Raw genomic sequence first — 7,720 nt, 5'->3', positions numbered from 1 at the left:
ATCCCTCCCTCCCGCCTCCCCTCTCCACTCCCCTTACTCTCTCCCCCCTTCCCTTCCCCCTCTCCACCCCATCCAAATCCCTCCTCTCACCCCTCTTTTCCCTTCCTTTCCCTGCTTCTCATCCAAACCATACCCTCCCTAACCCTTCCCTCTTTCCCCACCCAAACCTTCTCCCCACCCCTCCCCGCTCCCAGCCTCTCACCGTTCCCCCTCCCTCCTTCCCCTCACCCTAAACTTATCTCTCCCCCTTCTCTAATCCCTCCCCTTACCCCCTCCTCCTCCCTTCCTTTCCCTGCATCTCTTCTAAGCCTTCCCTCCTCCCTCTCCTCCCTCCCCACTTATCCTCCCTCCCCTTCCCCATTCAACTTTTAATTACGACTTGTTTGCCTGTTCATTAAGAGGGATGCACGAGCAGGTAAAATCCCCCCTCACCTGTGCGCGGCCTCACCTGATGTGTTAATGAGGTAATTAGTGACACGTGGGCTCAGGTGGGCTCACTTTACGGGGGGCATTGCAGGGGGGGGGGGGACGATTTAAAGGGGCCTGATTTTACCTGGATGGGGAGAAGAGGAGGAGGAGGTGGTGGTGGTGGTGGAGGTGGTGGTGGAGGTGATGGGAATGGAGGTGAAGGTTGAGATACAGAAGGAGGCGGCGGAAATGAGGGGGAAGAAGAATAAAAGGAGAAAAAAACGCATAAGGAGGAATGAAGAAGAAGAAGAGGAAGAGGAGTAAGCAGGGAAGGAAAAAGAAGAGGAGGTAGAGGAGGAGGAAGCGAATGAGGTTAGGAAGGAGGAAGAGAAGGAGGTTAGGAAGGAGGAAGAGGAGATAAGGACGAAGGAATAGGAGGTAGGGAAGGAGGAAGAGGAGGAGGTAGGTAAGGAAGAAAGAGAAGGAAGAAGAGGAATAATAAAAGTAGAAAAATGGAAAAGGAGATAGGGAAGGAGGAAAAGGAGAGAGAGAGAGAGAGAGAGAGAGAGAGAGAGAGAGAGAGAGAGAGAGAGATTAGCTCACTCCCTTTTATGCCCTTTTCTCCCCTTCCTCTCCCTGTCTTCTTTTTTAGTACCTTGTCTCCCTTTTTTTCTTCTCCCTCCCTCCCTCCCTCCCTCCCTCCTTCCTTAAATGACGGATTCCTTTGCCTCCTTTTTCTCATCCTTTTCACTCCTTTATGTAAACTTTTATTGTGTCGAAATATACCCTCCCCCGTGTGTGTGTGTGTGTGTGTGTGTGTGTGTGTGTGTGTGTGTGAGATATCAAGAAGTAGGGGTCCTTGTATTTAAATGGAGTATAAGATTGGAGAAAGAGGTTGGTAAGGAGAGAGAATAATGAAAGGAAGGAAAGAAAATGGTGAGGGACGGAGAAGGGGAGGAGAAGGAAGATGGGGAGAAGGAGAGAAAAGTGAGGGGAAAACGATGGTGAAAGCGAGAGAATGGTAAGTAAGGTAGGGAGGGTGACTGGGGAGCAGGGGAAGATGGGTAGAAACGAGGAGAGTGAGGGAGAGTGGAAGGTTTTAATAAGAGATAGGTAAAGAGGAGAGGGCAGGCGATGAAAAGGGAGAGTTGTGAAGGGAGGAAAGGAAAGGAAAGGAAAATAGAGGCTGGGTAGGAAAGGGGAAGGAAGGAAGAAAGGGAACGGAACGGAACAGAAAGGAAAGGAAAGGAAGAGAAGGGAAAAGAAAAGAAAAGGAAAGAAAATTGAAGGAGAATGGGAAGATAGGAAATATAGTAACGGATAAAAAAAAATCATATTTTCTCATATATTAACACCTGAATTATACACGATCGCTACCTGAATTTTTTATCCCGCCAGGTAAGAAATATTCTCACCTGTCCAACCCAATAACAATTAAAAAGTCGGTTGTGTTCGCTAGAAAATGAATGGGGATTAAACCAGTTTCTTGTATATTTAAAGCAGTTCCCTGATGACTTGTTAATGAATGGAGGAACAGGTAGGAGAAGAGATTAAGGAAAGTGTAGATAAGGTACCCGTATTAATGAGTAAGGAACAGGTAGGGACATAGTGTAAGATAAGATCAGGTAAGGTAAGGTAAGGTAAGTGGGCCGAGGAACAAGTAGGAGCAGAGGTTGAGGTAAGGTTAGACTATGTAAGGTAAGGCTAACGAGTGAGGAATAAGGAAAAGAGAAGGTTGGGTAAGTAAGGAAAGGTCAGTAAGAGGAGGAAAAGATAGATGTTAAGGTAAGATTTTGTAAAGTAAGGTAAGCTTAATGAATGGAGGTATAGGTAATAAAGGTTAAGGTAAGGTTAATCAGGTAAAATAAGGTTAATTAGATGAGGAACAGATTAGAACAGAGGTCAGTGTAAGATTAGGATAGGTAAGGAAAGGCTAATAAGCGAATGAACGGGTGGGAACAGATGTTAAGATAAGGGAAGGTAAGAATAGGTAAGGTAAGGTAAGGTAAGGTTAATGAGCTGAATAGTAGGTAGGTAGAAGAGGTTAAGGTGACATTAGGTAAAGCAAGGTAAGGTTAGGTTAGGTAAGGCAAGGTGAAGTTAGTTAAGAAGAAGAAGGAGGAAGTAGGGAAGGAAAAAGAAGAGGAGGTAGAGGAGGAGGAAGCGAATGAGGTTAGGAAGGAGGAAGAGGAGGAGATAAGGAACGACGAAGAGAAGAAGGAAGACCAGAAGAAGGAGGAAGTAGGGAAGGAAACAGAAGAGGAGGTAGAGGAGGAGGAAGCGAATGAGGTTAGGAAGGAGGAAGAGGAGGAGATAAGGAACGACGAAGAGAAGAAAGAAGAGCAGGTAGGGAAGGAGGAAGAGAAGGAACTAACTAACGGGGCAAAGGTTCAGGTGTGACACAGGTAAACTTCACGTTGATTCTTGCTTATTAATCATTCCCCAGGTGAGGTTAGGCTCGGGTGAGGTGGGATTCGGTCGGTTAAAGTTTGGTGAGACAGTTTTGCTTCATTTCTGGTTGTGGTGATGAAGAGAAAAGTTTTGTAGTGATGGTGGTGATGAGGATGAAGAGAAATGGTGGTGGTGATAGTGGTGATGTTGGTTAGTGGTTTTGGTGAGAAAGAAAGAAAAATATAATAAAAAAAAATGAATAAGTAAGTAGACTGATAGATTTGATTGTCAGAGATACATGTTGGTAGATAGATAGATAGATACATAGATAGATTGATGAGGAGAAATGGTGGTGGTGATAGTGGTGATGTTGGTAAGTGGTTTTGGTGAGAAAGAAAGAAAAAGATGAGAAAAAAAGATGAATGAGTAAGTAGATTGATAGATAGATTGTCAGAGATACACGTAGGTAGATAGGTAGATACATAGATTGATAGATAAATACATAGACAGACAGATAGATAGATAGATAGGCAGGTAGGTAGATAGAAAGATAGACAGGTAAATAGAGATAGATAGAAGGACGGAAGTGAAGTTAGAAGACCAAGAGCGAAACGAATCAAAATATAACAGACAGACAGACAAACAAAATAAAAATCACGGAAGCAAAGTTAAGAAGAATAAGGAAAAAAGAAACAAATAAAAAAGTTAAGGAGATGGATAGACAAAATAAAATGAAGGCGGAAGTGAAAAGTTAACGAAGAAGAAAGAACGAACGAAACAAAAAAAGAAGTAAGATAGATAGACTGACAAAAAAAAGACGGAAATAAAAAGTTACCGTAGAAGAATGAAAGAACGAAACTAATAAAAAAAAAAAGAGATAGATACGGACAAAATAAAAAGTAAAAAAAAAAAAAACGGAAGCATAAAAGTTAACGGACGAGAGACAGAATGAAAAAAAGAAAAAGAAAATGTAAGAGATGGAAATAGATAGGCAGACAAAATAAAAAAGTAAACAAACAAAACAAGGAAAAAGTTAACGTAGGAGAAAGAAAGAAGTAAACAAAAAAAAGTAAAAGAACGAATTAGAGAGACAGACAAAATAAATAAAGATGGAAGCAAAAAAAGTTAACGAGGAAAAAAGAAAACAAAAAATAAAAAAAAAGAAAGAGGCGCACTCAGGATAAAAAAATATACATAAGGAACAAAAAAAAAGTTAACGGAGAAAGAAAAAAAACGAAACAAAAATATAAATAAAAGAAAAAGTAAAAGAAACTAAGAAAGAAGAATGAGAGAAAGAAAGACAGAAGGAAGAAAACTTTAATTCCTCCGGTGTTACTTTCCGGGTGTGTCTGTCCACTGGTGTCTGTCTGGGACGCACTCACTGACGCCCGGGGACAGGGGGTGGGGGGTGGGGGGGGTGGGGTGGTGGTGGAAATGAAGAAAAAAGAGAAGAAAAACGACAAAAGCGAAACGAGACACCGAGAAAAGTAGAAGTTTGTTTAGTTTGGAGTTTTTGAGCGAGTGTACCTTTTATTTTCTTTCTTTTGTTTTTATTGTTATTATTATTTTTTGTCTGGGTACTACTTTGTTTTCTCTTTCATCCTCTTCTTCCTCCTCCTCCTCTTACTCCTTCTCCTCCTCCTTCCTGGTATATATTTTTTTCCTTTCGTTTTTTTCATTATTGACTGTTACGATTATTTTGAACTATATATGTGTTCATCCTCTCTTTTACTCCTCCTCCTCCTCCTCCTCCTCCTCCTCCACTTCTTTATCTTCCTGCTTCTCCTTCCTGGTTCTTGTTTTCTTTGTTTCTAATATTGATTTTAGTTTTTTTTTCTATTTGTTCTATTTTCCCCTTGCCTACCCCTCTTCCTTTTTTTTTTCTCCTCCTCCTCCTCCTCCTCCTCCTTCCTGGTTAGATAGGGAGAAAATCATCCTAAAAATCATTCTGAAGCCAATTATCATTAACTATATGTATTTTTTTCCTCTCCTCTTCCTCTTCCTCCTTGGTTTGAGATGAGAGAAAATTACCCCACGACTCCTTTTGTACCCAGCTCAGTACTCTGCTGCTCACCTGAAGCCAGTGGCCTCACCTGTTGGCGCGCGTCTGTCACCTGAGGCTTAGCGTCTGTTATTACGGGGCCAGGTTAATGCGCCCTGTGTATACACGCCTTTTGAAGCCCCATCCCCTGCCCTCCACCCTCAACACGCCCCCCCCCCCTCCTCCACATATATGCGCCTGCCCCCTCCCCACACACGATCTTCCCTCCTCTCCACACGGTGGCTGAGTGGTTAGCGTGCTGGCTCCTGGACGCGGGTTCGCTTCCCGCCCGCCGCCACAAGCTTGGATTTTTCAGTCACCGCCGAGTTGCCTAAGGCCTCTTTCACACGAGGCCACCGGTGGCCTCCACTGGCCAGTCCAACGTAAAAGGGCCGGGAAACTGCAAGCAACTAGTGACCACCGTCGACTCGTGATGTTCCCCCTCATGACTGTCAGTCGCAAGAGTGGCGTCAAACGAGGAACTTCCTCTCTTTGCTTTGCTGGCTAAGAAAAATAAGAGACGCTCTAAAAGGAGGAGAAGCATCTCCATGATATTCTGTTTTCAAGGATGGGCAGTGATTTGCATCATACATTTTACCGTGATTTAGATGAGCTCTGGGGAACAGCATGAGACAAATTAGATGGCGCCACTATAAATACTTCCCCGTGCCATAACGGGGTGGAGCCGACCATCAGACCCCACCAAGAAAGGCTGAAACGTATAAAAAAAAGTCTCCCCCCCATTTCCTCTACTACTACTACTACTACTACTACTACTACTGTTACTACTATTATTATCAAAGTCAGGAAGTGAAGATACAAGTAATTATGAGGATGGAAAGAGGAAAAAAAAATATCGTCTTTTTGCTCGCATTAAAAATTGTTATTCGATTAATATTTCCCTCAAAGATTTTTTTTTTATTTCTAAAGGAGATTTGCGTAAGTGGTTTCTGAGCTTCCGGATTGTTGTTCTTCAGGGCTTATGTTTTTATTTATTTTTTTACTCGTTTCAGTCTTTCCTTTTTTTCCATTTTTTTTCAGTTATATCTTTCTACATTTTCTTTTCGTTACATGTTAAAGTTTTACGTTTCTGGATTATTATTATTTTCATCACTGTATATATTTTTATTTTTATTCCTCTAATATTTAAATACTCGAATACTTTATTATTTACGGCGCGGATATTATAGTAATGATCATATATATTTCAGAACAAGTTGTAATAATAGATAAGGTAATGAGAGTGTGTGATTTTGGGGGTACTACGATTTTTGGTTAGTTTTTCATATTCGAAGCATTTATCTATTCGTAGCCTTTTTTTCATTGGTCTTATCAATTATGAATAAATGAAAGACTAAGGTCGGTATTATGACACTTTTGCTTCTCACATCAACTATTTATAAAGGCCAAAGAGGGGGTCAGTCGGGTTCTAATGAGTGTTTCTTCAGGTTCATGGTACTGAAGAAGGGTCAAACTACCACCAGGGTTATAAAACTACGCCTGGAAATGCCCACAACTCCTACGAAAGCCTTGTCAAATATGTATTCTTGGGCTGCGAAATGTCTTATAATACAATACAATAATACAATAATACAATAATAAAATATATACAATAATACAATAATACAATAATAAAATATATCGTGTCATTTTTAACACGTGGAAGGGAAAATAATGAAGGAGGGAAGGAAGAGTGAAAAAAAGAAGAAAGGGAAGAGGAAAAAAAGGAAAGAAGAGGGAAAGAAAGTAAGGGAGGGAGAAAGAAATGAAGGAAGCAGGGTAAGGAAGACTGTACAATAAGAGACGGAAGGAAGAACAAAAGGGAGAGCAAGGAAAGAAGGAAATAAAGAAGAAGCATAAAGATGACAGCACATTGAGGGATGGAAGGGAGAGAAACAAGAGGAGGAGGAGGAAGAAAGGGAGAAAATGTAAGTATTGATAAAGGATAAGAAGAGAAGGAAGAAATTAAAGGAAGTTGGAAAGAGAGAGAAAAGCAAGAACTGTAAAAGGAAAGGTAGGGAGAGAAAGAAGGAACGAGGAGGAGGAGGAGGAGGAGAAGGAGGGAGATAAGGAAGGTGGAAAAAAATGGGAGGAGGGAGGTAAAAGAAAACGGAGGAGTTAGTGAGCCATGAGTTGGGGCGAGGGGAGGAGGGGAGAGAAAATGAGGGAGGGAGGGAGGGAGGGAGAGATGGAGGAAAGAAATGGAGAGAGATTGGTGCATGGACTTGCGCTTTATGAGGTGTTGCGCGTTTTATTACTCTCTCTCTCTCTCTCTCTCTCTCTCTCTCTCTCTCTCTCTCTCAGCATGAATACTTATGATTATGCAGAAGATGGAGGAGAGGAGGGAAGAGGAAGGTTAAGAGAGGGAAATGGAGGGAAAGGGGAGGAGAGAGGGGAGGGAGAGGAAAGGTTGAAGAAGAGTGAATGAAAGGGAAAGGAAAGGTTGGAGAGAAAGGGGAAGAGGGGGAAAGGTAAGGAGAGGAGATTTAGCTACTGGGGAGAAAGAACGAAAGAGAAGAGAAGGGAGAAGAGGAAAGAGGGGGAGAGGGGAGGAAAGGTAATGGTTGAGGAAGAGAATAATTGCCTATAGACGAGAGGAGAAGAGGGGGTAGAGGGGAAAGAAAAAGGGAAGAAGGTAAGAATGTGAAATATAAATGAGGAGAAAAGGAAAACAGGAAGAGATGATCAAAGAGGAGAAGGGAAAAGGGAAATTAATGAGTAGACAGGGAGGGGAAAAAGACGGGAAGGAAAAGAGGGAGAAAAAGGAAGGGAGAGTAATGAGAGAGAGAAGGTGAGGAAGTGCAGGGATGAAAGGAAAGGGGAAAAAAGGGAAAGAAAAATGTGAAAGTAGGAAAAGGTGAAATAGGAAAAAGAAAAGCA

At 41.9% G+C, this 7,720-nt stretch overlaps 1 long non-coding RNA gene across 1 annotated transcript; it reads left to right on the top strand.

The window, feature by feature from the left end:
* Window positions 1-1,180: 1,180 nt before the first annotated feature.
* Window positions 1,181-3,923, top strand: LOC127008435 (uncharacterized). Its single transcript, XR_007761079.1, has 2 exons — window positions 1,181-2,580; window positions 2,698-3,923. It is a non-coding gene; the product is annotated as an uncharacterized LOC127008435 (long non-coding RNA).
* Window positions 3,924-7,720: the final 3,797 nt, after the last annotated feature.

The sequence above is a fragment of the Eriocheir sinensis genome, chromosome 37 (genome assembly GCF_024679095.1).
Source record: "Eriocheir sinensis breed Jianghai 21 chromosome 37, ASM2467909v1, whole genome shotgun sequence".
In the NCBI taxonomy this organism is placed as follows: Eukaryota; Metazoa; Arthropoda; class Malacostraca; order Decapoda; family Varunidae; genus Eriocheir; species Eriocheir sinensis.
This window is presented reverse-complemented; position numbering and strand designations above follow the sequence as displayed.